The following is a 15,704-nucleotide window of genomic DNA, read 5'->3' as shown; positions in this document are numbered from 1 at the left end:
ACGACTATAACGGCTACAACAACATAGCCGCATCTTTACCAGCTCCGACCATACGGGCTACAATATATCAGCTACAATGACAACCACAGGGCAGCAAACCTAGGCCTGCGGTCAGGCCAATTGCGACAGCGAATATCAGCGGTTAAAGCGGTGAGTCCGTTCCTTTATATTTTGCCTTCGCTTGAGTGAACTTATAAATAGCGCTGCAAGTTTTTTTTTAACAAAACAAAGAAGGTTTGCCACCGGCACCAGGTCGATGAGGAATAACCAAAGCATACGCACCACCCTATATGAAATGGTCATATAGCTAAGGCAGCCAAAACTATGTACAAAATTTAGATAATTCACTTGTAAATGTTTTGATTTTGTATTCGACATATTTTACCGAGTTAAAAAGTTAGTTAAATTGTTTTTAACAGTGGATTAGATTTTAATATGTAAACGCTTGTATAATGTAGGATGTCGTACATACACCTGCGAGCAATAAAATTGCAGCAACAATGATACGCAATTTTTATCATTTTCAAAGCAAAATTCTCATTGTTGTATGGAACAGAATTATATATATAACCTGGAACTCGTCTTAAATTAGACTACATCGCGCTCCAAAACGGTTTCGAAATTGGTTGACAGTCATTGTCGTTTAAATCAGTAAACCCGGTTTTACAATTGAGGGAAATGGAAATAGAAGATTAATTGCTGCAACTTGCAAGCCAATTTGCTACTTTTTTTACTCGCAGATGTACCTATCATAACTATATACCACTATGCCTTTGTACTAGTATAAGCCAATTTAAAGGAGACCATTGGAATTATCTGCCAGAAAATAGACTGTCATGTCAAGGCGACAAACTTCGCTAAAGCGTAATATATTGTCACCGATATTAGCATCACTAAATTATCCCATCACTAAGGCGATGCTAAGGCCATGCCAAGCAGTATTTACGTTAATAATTAAATCAAGTATACACATATATAAGGCAGCCCAGAGAGATGTCACACACAGATGCATTTACTTATATGCCTATGTGCGCGCGAGAGACTGTAAACTACAAACATTCACATCAATAATTCAATCTTTATGTGTTTACATAAACGAATAAATAATTGCGTCTACACATATGTACGTATACGAGCAGCGGAGCGGCAATGCACAAACACATGCATATATCTTATCTCAGTGGTCACAAGAGAGGGCAATAATTTGTGCACGTAGTTGTAGCTGGCAATTTTGTAGCCGAAACAACTAGTAACTTCTGGAAATCGAAGAGCCTAGAAGTATGCAGCGTAAACTATAAAAGCGGTGCAGGCGAGTAAGAAGTAATTCAGTTTGATTTGAGTTGTCAATCAGTTTCGATTAAAACGATATCTAGCGAGCAATAGCAGTACTATTTTGAATAATAGAGTTTCATTTGAACTATCAATCAGTTTGGTTGTTAAGCAAGTTATTCGTTGCAAAGTATAAGTGTTATTGTGAAGTATTTTAATAAAGGCCATTTTTCCATTATTCAAAATTGGAGTTATTTATTCAACAATTTAGCGATACGAACGTTGGCAGAAGATTGCAAATAAAAAGATTTGCAAGTAAAATCGTTACAATATTTTCAATGTATAAATCCAACCAAATTGTATAGTAATGCGATTAGCTTTTAAACGTATGCCATTATGGTTTATTTGTATGTACGTACGTGCAACGCTTTGCAAGCACCAATTATGCCAATGTTGCAATATTTTCCCGACAATTTTTTTTTTGATTCTGGACAATCATAAAGTATTTTACAATTAACACGAACACATACCTAAATATTATACACGTATTTATTAACTTTTACTGCCTACAATTGAAGCAACATAGCATTCAGTAAGACTCAGTTAAGATAAAATACTGTTACGAATATTAGCAAAACTAAGGAGTGCTGCCAGCTGTAAGCCGATCTAAGCAGTGACGTGAATGCACATCAATAATTCAATCATTATGTATCCACATAAACGAATAAATAATTGCGTCTACACATATGTACACATTCCGACGAGCAACATTTACATACAAGGCAGCAAGAGATGAGATGTCACACACCGATGAATTTACTTATACGCTTATGTGTGTGCGGGAGACTGTAAACTACAAACACATGCATATACCTTATCTGAGTTGTCACAAGAGTGAGCAATAATTTGTGCACGTAGTTGTGGCTGGCGATTTTGTAGCCGAAACAACTAGTAAGTTCTGGAAATCGAAGAGCCTAGAAGTATGCAGCGTAAACTATAAAAGCGGCGCCAGCGAGTAAGAAGAGTTCAGTTTGATTTGAATTGTCAAGCAGTTACGAGTAAGACGATATCTAGCGAGCAATAGCGCTATTATTTTGAAAGTCAGTTTCCTTTAAGATATCAGTTTGATTAAGTAAGCTATTCGTTGCAAAGTACAAGTGTGATTGTGAAGTACTTGAATAAAGGCCATTTTGCATTATTACATATTGGAGTTATTTATTCAACAGTTTAGCGATACGAACTTAGCAGAGGGTTGCAAATAAGAAGATTTGCAGGAAATTCGTTACAATTGGTGTCAGAAGAGGAATTGTTGAATAAATTCCAAAGGACAACAAGGACATGGCAAAGTTCGGTGAATTGAAGATCCAGCAACTAAAGAAGGAGTTGGAAACCCGTGGATTGAATACAAGCGGCGTTAAACTTGAACTTCATGCACGGCTACGAGAGGCAATGGAAGCAGAAGGAATTGATGTGGAAGAGTATGTCTTTCACCTTGATGGGGAGGAGACAACAAAAATTGAAGAGAAAAACGAAACATCGCAGACGGTTACCAGCACAGATTTTAACATGATTTTGGCTGCAATATCTGCTCAAACATCGACAGTGGCTTCTCAACTGGAATCGCAAAAGACAGATATAACATCTCAACTGGCATCTCAACTAGAAGAACAGAAAAAGTATATGTCATCTCAACTAGAAGAACAGAAGACGTATATGGTATCCCAACTGGAATCGCAGGAAACCCGTATAACATCACAATTGGAAGAACAGAAGACACATTTGGCATCTCAACTGGAAGCGCAAGAGGCACGTATATCTGAAATGTCGGCACAAATTTCGGAACAGGTATCATCACAGCTCTTTGTGAAACTGGAAGAACAGGATGCAAAAATTTTACAACTCGAGGACAAAATTGATGCCGAAATAGAAGCGTTAAAAGGTCGTATGGATCAGTTACAACTAAACCGCCCAGCTGTTTCAGCGAGTAATCCAAAGGTAAAGACACCATCCTTTGACGGTTCTGTTCCTTTTCAGGTCTTTAAGCTACAGTTTGAGAAGACCACAGCAGTGAACCAATGGAATGCTGAAGATAAAGTTGCAGCTCTGTTCGTGGCACTGAAAGGGCCTGCCGCGGAAATCTTACAGACCATCCCAGAGTACGAGCGGAACCACTACGAAACATTGATGAGCGCTTTAGAGAGACGTTACGGAAGCGAGCATAGGAAACAGATATTCCAAATTGAGTTGCAAAACCGCTACCAAAAAGCAAATGAGACATTGCAGGAGTTTGCTTCAGATATTGAAAGGTTGGCTCATCTCGCAAATGCGGACGCACCCGTGGAATACACCGAGAGGGTAAAAATCCAGAGTTTTATAAATGGCATACGAGATGTGGAAACGAAGCGGGCTACATATGCGAATCCCAAACTAACATTTGCTGAAACGGTATCGCATGCTCTGATACAGGAAACAGCGTCGCTTCTGTGTAAGCCAGTTTTCAAAGCACGCCGTGTGGAAGTAGAAAGGCCAGAGTGGGTAGAAACAATTTTGGAAGCACTGAAGGGATCTCAACAGAAGAATGCCGGAGTTATTAAATGTTTCAAGTGCGGCAACCCAGGTCACATTGCACGTCATTGCGATCTTGGTCCTAATAGTTCCAACAATGTGGGTGGCCGTAAACGCAAAGCTGGCGGAAATGAGCAAGAGCGTGTCGAAAGTAAAGAACGAAAACTTGCCCCAGCTATTGAATGCCCTGTGATATCTGTGTCGCAAATTGGAAGGAAATCAAGCAGTCTTACCGTCAGAGGGAATGTGGATGGCAAAGAACGAATACTGACTGTAGATACGGGCGCATCTCATTCCTTGATCCGATCTGCCTTGGTCAACAGGAGAGTAAAACCGTTACCTGGAGCAAAGTTGCGTACGGTCACTGGCGAGTATAACCAAGTTCAGGGAGAAGTGATATGTGAAGTATTGATTGGGAAGGTCATGGTCCTACACAAATTTGTTGTGGCGGAGATTGTTGATGAAGTTATATTGGGAGTGGATTTCTTGGTTGACCATGACATTAAGATCGATATGCAGAGAAGGGTGATGCGTTATGAGAACCAAGATGTGCCACTTAACTTTAGTTTGGAAAAAGGGTTCAGCAGTAATCGGGTACTGGTGGAGAAGACTCGACGAAGGCCACGGAAGTCGAAGGCAAAGGTTGATAGATCGAATGGGCCAAATAAATCAAAATCAAAAGTACCTGCGAGAGAAACACTGGCATTGACAAAACCTAAAAGACGCAGGAAAATGAAGCAACGAATTTTCGAGAAGGAATGCGAGGGTAGTTTCAATCCAGAGCGCACTACTGTGGGGAAACGTGGGAACGATACTGATTATGCAAAGCAAATCCGTCCAGCGCAAGCTCTACGAAGTAGTTCATCGGCCAAACAACAGAGTGTAAAGGAACGAACCAGGGTATTGAGTGGTACGATGAAACACAGGTACCATGAGAACAATAATTCGAAAAGTTTCTTGGCGGGAGATTTGGTACTGTTATACAACCCTCACCAGCGGAAAGTTGTTCCATCCAAATTTCGGTGCAGTTGGGAAGGCCCGTACAAGATTGTGAAGAAGCTCAGTGATACCATCTACCGCATACAAAGCATTGAGATACCACGGAGTAGAAGAGTGGTACATTTGGCGATGCTAGCAGCGTTTAGATCGAGAGATTTGTCTGATCGGGACGATCAGACTTAGGTGGAGGGCAGTGTTACGAATATTAGCAAAACTAAGGAGTGCTGCCAGCTGTAAGCCGATCTAAGCAGTGACGTGAATGCACATCAATAATTCAATCATTATGTATCCACATAAACGAATAAATAATTGCGTCTACACATATGTACACATTCCGACGAGCAACATTTACATACAAGGCAGCAAGAGATGAGATGTCACACACCGATGAATTTACTTATACGCTTATGTGTGTGCGGGAGACTGTAAACTACAAACACATGCATATACCTTATCTGAGTTGTCACAAGAGTGAGCAATAATTTGTGCACGTAGTTGTGGCTGGCGATTTTGTAGCCGAAACAACTAGTAAGTTCTGGAAATCGAAGAGCCTAGAAGTATGCAGCGTAAACTATAAAAGCGGCGCCAGCGAGTAAGAAGAGTTCAGTTTGATTTGAATTGTCAAGCAGTTACGAGTAAGACGATATCTAGCGAGCAATAGCGCTATTATTTTGAAAGTCAGTTTCCTTTAAGATATCAGTTTGATTAAGTAAGCTATTCGTTGCAAAGTACAAGTGTGATTGTGAAGTACTTGAATAAAGGCCATTTTGCATTATTACATATTGGAGTTATTTATTCAACAGTTTAGCGATACGAACTTAGCAGAGGGTTGCAAATAAGAAGATTTGCAGGAAATTCGTTACAATACATATACATGCCTAGGCCATTCAATGCCATTTGGACGAATAAAGAAATATATATATATATATATATTTTTTTTTTTGGTATGGTTAATCACTCCTACCAGTGAATATCCATTTCCTTTTTCTGCATATATTTTGATTCCTTCACTTCTAACATACGTACCTACAGACATGCATGTACCGTAGTTCATGAACTGGATATTTTTTTGTTGGGTACCTTGTTGGCAGAGATAAGGAAATCAATTCATATGTAAAGAAATGCACGGATGTGCAGCTTCAAAATCTTACTAATCCCTACCTACCCAATAAGTTAAATAGGCTGCTCTATGTACATAAACACATCAATAGTAAGTTAACTTAATCAAAACTTGCTATTAGACAGATAACAGAATTTATGTACGCAAAGCAGAATAGCATTTAAAGAGGGTATTTAGAAACAAAGATACCAAACACATTAATATAATAAATTTATTATGCCGATAGGTGCCAACCTATATACGTTTATGAATTTATAAAATAGTTATGTAAGCCAACCAAAATTATAACTTAGACTTAACGAAAGTAAATAAAAAAAAAAAAGAATCAGATTGTATTGCCTTATGAGCAGGAAGCTCGCGAAGATTAAAACGCATAGACATACTTAATGATATTTCAGTTTTTTTTTATAATGAATTTTAAATAAATTTTGTAATTTAAAATGGGAATGCTGGCGTCGCCACTTATTTAGAAGGCACTTAGGTAAACCAGGTAAGGGGCCACCGAAATTTAGGTGCGTCGGTGGCCATGGATTTTGGGGGTGGGCATAGCACCGGGCGTCGCAACAACACCCGCGGCGCCCCTCTATATTTTCAGCCCTCTTTGTTTATTCCCTTTTGTTTTCTTTTAATTTTTCAGCATTTTTTTTATTTTGAATTTCAGCTTTAGTAACCGGCCATGTTCCGGTTCGGTAAATTTTTTTTGCGTTTGATTTTTTTTTAAAGTTTAAATTTTTTGAATGTTAACGGTCTGTCCGTGACATCCGGTTCGGCCGGATGTTGTTTTAGTTTGAATTTATAAGCGTTTTGAGTCGCTCTCTGCGCTTCTGTCAAGGCTTTTTAATTTTGACAGCTTTCAGTTTTGATAGGCATGATATGAACTTTTTTCTGTTTATGGCGCAGGAACAGTAAGGTTGGCAAGGACCCGCCCCAGCCGACAATGACTAGCCACTGTGCACCAACACATCATGCCGACCGCCTTCCTTACTGCTTCCACTGTAGATGCGTTTCCATAACAATAAATTTAGCTTTATTGTATTGGTGGCTTCGAGAGATAAGAAAAAGATGAAGAAATTTCTTCGCACTTCTGGTAAGCAATATATTGAAAAGTGTTTATATATTTTGTGGTATGATATTGTGTTCAGTACGAAATTCTGCTTCAGTCTTAGATTCTAGTAAGCCAATTGAAAGTGACTGAAAGGGAATTAAATCTTATAAGTAATCCAAGGATTCGCATATCTGTTGTCTGGAAGTATTTTAGTCAAGTGCAGGGCGATTCTGCGAAATGCAAATCCTACGGAAAAAAATGCAAAACAGGTGGAAATACAAATACAATTTGTTAAATCACTTGAAGCGGTTACATCCAACGTTGATGGAAATGTCTTCACCAACAGCTCTTATAGAATCCTTTTTTGAAGTTAATAACAACAACATATGGAAGTCTCAGTCTGTAGATGAGCGAAAAAAACAAACGGATTGAGCTTTGATTAGAATTATTGCCATAGATAGATAGATTGATTGATATTTATTATTAATATGTTTACATATTTTTTGATTTCACAATACATTTTAAATATCACAAATTCATTTTCAATTCACAGACGTGTATGATATATATATATATATATTAAGTAATAAAAAGTAAAAAGTAATAAAAAAGTATTATAGCCGTTTAAAATTCATAATATTATTATCTCCTTTGATATAATCAGGTAACGAGTTAAATATGTTAAGGCCTTTATATAATAATGTGTTTTGGGCTGCAGTAGTCCGCTGTAATCCTAGTCGAAAGTCATTAGCATTCCGCACAGCATATTGGTGTGTATCTTTAACATACTGAATGCAACTTGTTAAATACATCGGCGCCATGTTCTGTTTAATTTTAAAAATCATTATTAGTGTATTGAGCATCAGTTTTTGCTCAATATTTAGCCATTTCAATGTTTCAAGCATGTGACTTATTGGGGTGTATTTGTGGCACTTTATTATTGATCTCATACATTTGTTTTGTAATTTCTGTATTCTTCCTATTTGTGATTGGTTACAAGATGTGTACAGAATTGTGTGTGTATTCAAAATGTGGCTTTATGATTGTATTGTATATTTTTATTGCTGTTAAAGTGTCTAATTTATTTCGTATTCTTCTAAAGAAGTAAATTTTTTTTGCAGTTTTTTAACACAAATAGTCCACGTGATTGTTAAATTTGAGCTCATTGTCTATTATTACCCTACTATTTCATATTGGTTACTTGCTCAATACTAGTATTATTTATCACTAAATTTATTTCGCTATTTGTATTCATCACCATTACTTTTGTTTTCTGTTCATTCAATTTGAGCCTATTCATTTTAAGCCATTTCATAATTTCATCTATATCACATTCTAACTTTCGTTTACATTCTTCCACTGTTTCTGATTCTGTATATACCATGTATCGTCTGCATACATTACCACTTTGGATTTTGATATCACTTTTTCTATATCATTTATGTAAATTATAAACAGAATTGCTCCCAGAAGAGATCCTTGGGGCACCCCTGTATTCACATATGAAAAATTTGATTTTGTGGATTTTATTTTTGTTTGCTGTCTACGATTTGTAAGGTAGTCCTTAAACCAAAGTAGCTCTTTTCCTCTTATTCCAAACATATACAGCTTTTTTATTAGAATACTTCTATCTATTGTTTCAAATGCTCTTTTAAAATCAAGAAATAGCGCTGCTATTATTGTTTTTCGTGGACGCTTCTTCCACTCACTTATGACGAAGTTTATTGCACTTTCACATGAATGATTCTTACGAAATCCGGTCTGGTTTAGAGACAGTATATTATTAGTTTCTAGGTACGTTTGTAGTTGATTTTTCACAACACTTTGCATTATTTTTTCAAATATCTTAAGAGTATTTATTGGACGAAACTCTTCACATTTTTTTGTTTTAGCGATTTTTTCAACTGGCACTACAAATGAGTCCTTCCATTCATTTGGGAATACTCCGCTCATTAATGAATGATTTATTAATTTTGCTAAGAAAGGCCCAAGCACATTCCAGTTGTCCAAAATGATCTTTGGGCTCACATTATTCCAATCCTTTTTGTTCTTAAGTTTTTTACAAATTGCCTTTAGTTTGCAAATTTGTATTTCTTTAAAATCAAAGGTTTCAGGACAATGATCAATATTGTTAATATATTTTGATATATTTGATATACAACCCTTTAGGATTGGCGAAGATAACGGATTCAGATCTTTTACACAATGCTTGGTTGCGTACCGAGGATACGTTTTGCCTTAACGAGTAACATTAAGAAGCACACTTTTAACAAATATATGAAATCAATACTTTTTAAGACATAGACAGCAGCAAACACGAAAACAGAAGTGACAATTTTCATGAAATTCCGTCAACGAAATTCCTTATTCCTTTTTATTTTCAATAAGCTAAAAAAATACTGTCATAAAGGTTTTAACTGAAACTACGCAAACTATGACACGAATTGCCGTATTTATTTTTCGGGAAAAATCGTGTAAATTGTTAAGTACGTAAGCAAGTACACTGTTGCAAAGAATAAGCAACATTTAAATAAACTTGGTTTGGTTCGATTTGATCGATTAAATCGATTTTTTCTAGAATCGAATCGAAAAAATCGATTCTTAATAAATCGAATCGAATCCAGCTCTAGTAAACATGTCATCGGATGACGATTTTTTATTGCTTGTAACTGCAGTTGTTTTGGCGGAAAAAAAGAAAGAAAATTAAAAAAAAAAAAAAAAACAAGTAAGGAAAGCTAAGTTCGGGTGTAGCCGAACATTACATACTCAGCTGAGAGCTTTAGAGATAAAATAAGGGAAAATCACCATTTAGAAAATGAACCTAGGGTAACCCTGGAATGTGTTTGTATGACATGTGTATCAAATGAAAGGTGTTAATGAGTATTTCAAAAGGGCGTGGGGCTTAGTTCTATAGGTGGACGCCTCCTCGAGATATCGCAATAAGGGTGGACCAGGGGTGACTCTAGAATGTGTTTGTACGATATGGGTATCAAATGAAAGGTGTTACTGAGTATTTCAAAAGGGCGTGGGGCTTAGTTATATAGGTGGACGCCTCCTCGAGATATCGCAATAAGGGTGGACCAGGGGTGACTCTAGAATGTGTTTGTACGATATGGGTATCAAATTAAAAGTATTAATGAGGGTTTTAAAAGGGAGTAGCCCTTAGTTGTATATGTGAAGGCGTTTTCGAGATATGGACCAAAATGGGGACCAGGGTGACCCAGAACATCTTCTGTCGGGTACCGCTAATTTATTTATATATGTCATACCACGAACAGTATTCATAAGGTCTTTTGATTTCGCCCTGCAGAACTTTTTCATTTTCTTCTACTGAATATGGTATGTGTCACACCCATTTTACAAAGTTTTTTCTAAAGTTATATTTTGCGTGAATAAACCAATCCAATTACCATGTTTCATCTCGTTTTTCATATTTGGTACAGAATTATGGCATTTTTTTCATTTTTCGTAATTTTCGATATCGAAAAAGTGGGCTTGGTCATAGTCGGATTTCGGCCATATTTTATACCAAGATAAGGTGACCTCAGATAAGTACGTGAACCAAGTTTAGTAAAGATATATCGTTTTTTGCGCAAGTTATCGTGTTAACGGCCGAGCGGAAGGACAGACGGCCGACTGTATATAAAAACTGGGCGTGGCTTCAACCGATTTCGCCCATTTTCACAGAAAACACTTATCGTAATAGAGTCTATGTCCCTACCAAATTTCACAAGGATTGGTAAATTTTTGTTCGACTTATGGCATTAGAAGTATTCTAGACGAATTAGATGAAAAAGGGCGGAGTTACGCCCATTTTGAAATTTTCTTTTATCTTTGTATTTTGTTGCACCATATCATTACTGGAGTCGAATGTTGCCATAATTTACTTTTATACTGTAAAGATATTAAATGTTTTGTTAAAATTTGACTTAAAAAAATTTTTTTTTTATAAAGTGGGCGTGTTCGTCATCCGATTTCGCTAATTTTTATTTAGCACACATATAGTAATAGGAGTAACGTGCCTACCAAATTTCATCATGATATCTTCAACGACTGCCAAATTACAGCTTGAAAAAATTTCAATTACCTTCTTTTAAAAGTGGGCGGTGCCACGCCCATTGTACACAATTTTTCAAATTTCCTATTTTGCGTCATAAGGCACCTACCAAGTTTTATCGCTTTATCCGTCTTTGGTAATGAATTATCGCACTTTTTCGGTTTTCGAAATTTTCGATATGGAAAAAGTGGGCGTGGTTGCAGTCCGATTTCGTTCATTTTAAATAGCGATCACAGATGAGCGCCCAGGAACCTACATACCAAATTTCATCAAGATACCTCAAAATTTACTCAAGTTATCGTGTTTACAGACGACCGGAAGGACTTAAGGACGGGCATGGCTAAATGAATTTCTTTTTTCACCCAGATCATTTTGATATATAGAAGTCTATATCTATATCGATTAGTTTATGCCGTTACGGATTACCGTTATGCGAACAAAGTTAATATACTCTGTGAGCTCTGCTCAGCTGAGTATAAAAATTGTGTATGAAAACTTTGTATGCAAAACGTAAACATTTTACGCATGAGAACCTCTTAAAGGAGCATTTATAGGTTTCAATAAACCGCAACGTAAAATCTTTTTCTTCCGCGAAATTGCTCATTTCACTTTCACACAAAACTAACACACTAATGCTTGTCAATCACGTTGGCCACGATCAAATAGACCAGATGCCAAGCGAAAAAATCCAAAAATTTAGACATTGTAAATGATAACTAAGTGTGATATCTTCTGCACAGACGTCAAAATTCCAAAGTGATTGGATCACCTGATTTGTATTTGACTATCGCTGTCTCATTCTGTATCTCTTTCTATCACCCGCTGAAGATAGGCGCCACCATATTGAACACCCTGTCAAAACGCTAAAAAGTAGCCATATTGAACATCCTGTCAGGTATTTGACAGATAAGATATCACACTTAGTTATCATTCACAATGAATTTAGGTTTTCATCAACGCATGGGACAGCTGATTATAAACTTATTTTATTTGATCAACTTCCGGCGCAGTACGATTTTGACATTTGTCCATCGAATTTACAAAAACAAAGTACACGAACATTGTGAATGAAACTAAGTGTGATATCTTATCTGTCAACTGCCTGACAGGATGTTCAATATGGCTACTTTTTAGCGTTTTGCAGGGTGTTCAATAAGGCGGCGCATATCTTCAGCGGGTGATAGAAAGAGATACAGAATGAGACAGCGATAGTCAGGTGATCCAATCTCTTTGGAATTTTGACGTCTATGCAGAAGATATCACACTTAGTTTCATTCACAATGTACACGGAATTTTGATTTATGTTTGTAGGCATGGTTCAATTATATGGTTGGCTCATCTCATCAGCTGATTTTATTTATTTCATTGCATGGCCGATGGGATTGTCAAAAGGAGATGGCAAACTCAAAATTAAACCAACACATTGGCAACATTTCCTTAGACATACAAAAACTGCTAAGTTTTATGTTTCCATTCCATACCATTCGCACCAACACCAATACACAGATTTTGACAATTTGAACAGACTTATTTTGTTGCTTTACAGATGAGCCAACCATATATAGTTGAACCATGGTTTGTAGGTATGTCACCATACTGCCACCTTGTATCGTTCCGCCATGGACTACCTCCGCTCGCGCCGATTGCTATGGTAACCACCCGGTGCTATGGTTACCAGCAGCATTTTTTGTGCTGTTGCCAGCCAGCATATGAAAAATTGCTTATAGCTGCAGCCATTGGTGCTTTATCGGTAACCGTATCCGTAACCTTATAACAGCTGTTACGACCAATCTTATGGGAATCAATGCAATCGATTATTGGTGCCGCTAAAATCGTAACCGTATCGTAGCCAACCAATTGGTTTTTGGTTTACGACTACATCGATACGACATACGGCACCAATGACTCCCGCTTATGTAACGGGGTCTTTGGAAACAAACTTTAAGCTGCGGGCATTGTGAATTCATACAAGTGGCGAATGTCTGATAAAAACGTTCACAATAGTAAACAGGCTCGATCACCTGTTCAATCGCTGTTCGGTTACTAAAATCATTTGTTCAATAGTGTTTTTCAAACATTTTTGTAGACGACTGGTATTATTTGTATTTTTTAAATGTTTGCTTAACGGGCTGCTCAAATTTAATCTATTAACTGGATTTTAGAAATGAATATTATTGTTAACAGAAGTTAAATATCTTTGCGCCATTTTGAACAGAAAAATTAGCTGGGCTTAGGGCTGTCAATGCCCTGCATGCCACACTTCCCTCCATATTCATAATAGTCCTGATGCTTACTTTGAACTTTCCTCTGGTACATTAGCAGATTTGGACATTCTAAAAAAAAGGATATAAGACCGACCTACACTGATCTTCATGGGCGGCTTAGATCTGATGTTCAGTGACATCTACTTCTTCTTCTGCTTGCAGTAATAAAGGAGCTCCCTGAAGTCTTTGGGGAGTACTATCGATGTTGATGGTCCTCTGTCGGATATATATGCGGTATGTTCAAGTAATAAGTACCATTTCCGAGTGATTTCAGCAGTATTTCGCAATTATTTCATAACCATCCTCTTATCAATTTTGAATTCTTTCCAGCATCATTTCAGGAGCATGGCGGAGCTATTTGGAGGCTGTTTTCAGAAGAAGAAAAAATCAGGACTGTTTGTGGATTGTGGTCGGAACCTTTCCGGAACTATTTCGGAACAAACTCGAAATTATTTTCAGAGTCAACTCGGAATATTTTTATACTCAGTTGAGCAGAGCTCACAGAATATATTAACTTAGATTGGACAACGGTTGGTTGTACAGGTATAAAGGAATCGAGATAGATATAGACTTCCATATATCAAAATCATCAGTATCGAAAAAAAATTTGATTGAGCCATGTCCGTCCGTCCGTCCGTCTGTCCGTTAACACGATAACTTGAGTAAATTTTGAGATATCTTGATGAAATTTGGTATGTAGGTTCCTGGGCACTCACCTCAGATCGCTATTTAAAATGAACGATATCGGACTATTACTACGCCCACTTTTTCGAAAAACCGAAAAAGTGCGATAATTCATTACCAAAGACGGATAAAGCGATGAAACTTGGTAGGTGAGTTGAACTTGTCACGCAGAATAGAAAGTTAGTAAATTTAGGCAAAACGTGGACCCGGATACCTCGAGACAATGTTTATACAATATGGATATCAAATGAAAGCTGTTGATGAGTGCTTTAGTACAGGGCAGTTTTCATACATATTTGTTACTAGGGTCTCGAGATATAGGCCAAAATGTGGATCAGGGTAACACTAGGATGTGTTTTTACATTATGGGTATCAAATTGAAGCTGTTGATGTGTGCTTTAGTACAGGGTAGTTTTCATACCTATTGGTGACTAAGGTCTCGAGATAGAGGCCAAAACGTGGATCAGGGTAACACTAGGATGTGTTTTTAGATTATGGGTATCGACTTGAAGCTGTTGATGTGTGCCTTACTGCAGAGTAATTTTTATATCACTGGGTCACTAGGGTCTCGAGATATAGGTCAAAACGTGGACCCGGATACCCCTAAAATGTGTGTGTAATATGGATATCAAATGAAAGCTGTTGCTGGGAGCTTTAAAGTAATTTCCATTGTAATATTTGATTTAGTCGCACCAACCTGGCAAAACTGATAAATAAGCATGCGAAGCCGAAATAAAGACATGAATTAATAATACCCACATACCTATATACATCCGTCCGTCCTATTCGATTTGCCTGAAATTTGGTGTATTAATCTGCCTGTATTAGTATTTACGATCCTTTTTTATGGGAACTAGACCAGAGACGGACGGGGACTGGGATTAGGACTAGGATTGGGGCTGAGACCCGGAGTGGGACTGGGACTCTGAATAGGTCTGGAACAAATTACATACCACCCTCTGGGACTGGCAATAAGGGATGAAGAAGAATGAGAAGAACTTGAGAGAAGGAGACTGAGAAAGAGATAGAGTGAGACGAAATATAGATAGATGAATCGAAAAAGACGGAGGGAGGAGTGAATAAAAGGTTTAAGAAAAATATAAGAGGGGGGTTATGCAGTTAGACCAAATTTAGGGCAGAAAAACGTCTGCCGGGTCTGCTAGTTAGTGATAAAAAAGAAAACATGTATATATTTCCAAATAGGCCCCAATCCTGGCTTAGAAGGATAAAATCAAAATTTTTTGGTAGTTTTCTTATGATCTGTATACCGCGCTTCAGCGTGAAACGAAAACAGTTGCTCATACGCAGCATTCGTCACACATCCTTGTTGCCAGCTTTTACTTCAAAACATAAATTATTGTTCCCTGGAACCAAAATTTTCTTAATATCTTATATACTAAGGCCCGGTTCTTCAAACATCAATGCCGCGGGCTTTGATGGATTGCCTACGGAGCTTTTCAAATACGGCGGGGGAAGTTGGTGAGGGCAAGGCATATACTTCTGTGCAAAATATGGTGAAACGAGTGCATGACTGAGCAAGAATTGACAAGAACCTCGCCAAGCCATTCGAAACAATGTTCAGTGATGTTGAACCCTCTATCCACAGAATCACCACAGTACCAGAAAAGCTGGCCGTTGAAGAATTGGTATTTAAAATTCAATCATTACGACAGATCACTGGCTAATAGTTACAACAAGTAA

At 37.5% G+C, this 15,704-nt stretch overlaps 1 protein-coding gene across 1 annotated transcript in view; it reads left to right on the top strand.

The window, feature by feature from the left end:
- Positions 1–10,223: 10,223 nt before the first annotated feature.
- The window catches only part of LOC137252877 (uncharacterized), a 155,493-nt gene continuing 150,012 nt past the window's right edge, over positions 10,224–15,704 (top strand). The window contains exon 1 of the mRNA XM_067789000.1: positions 10,224–10,237. The gene's annotated coding sequence lies outside the window, so the exon portion shown is untranslated. The remainder of the gene's footprint in view (positions 10,238–15,704) is intronic.

Source organism: Eurosta solidaginis, chromosome 5, assembly GCF_040869045.1.
Source record: "Eurosta solidaginis isolate ZX-2024a chromosome 5, ASM4086904v1, whole genome shotgun sequence".
NCBI classification, from domain to species: Eukaryota; Metazoa; Arthropoda; class Insecta; order Diptera; family Tephritidae; genus Eurosta; species Eurosta solidaginis.
This window is presented reverse-complemented; position numbering and strand designations above follow the sequence as displayed.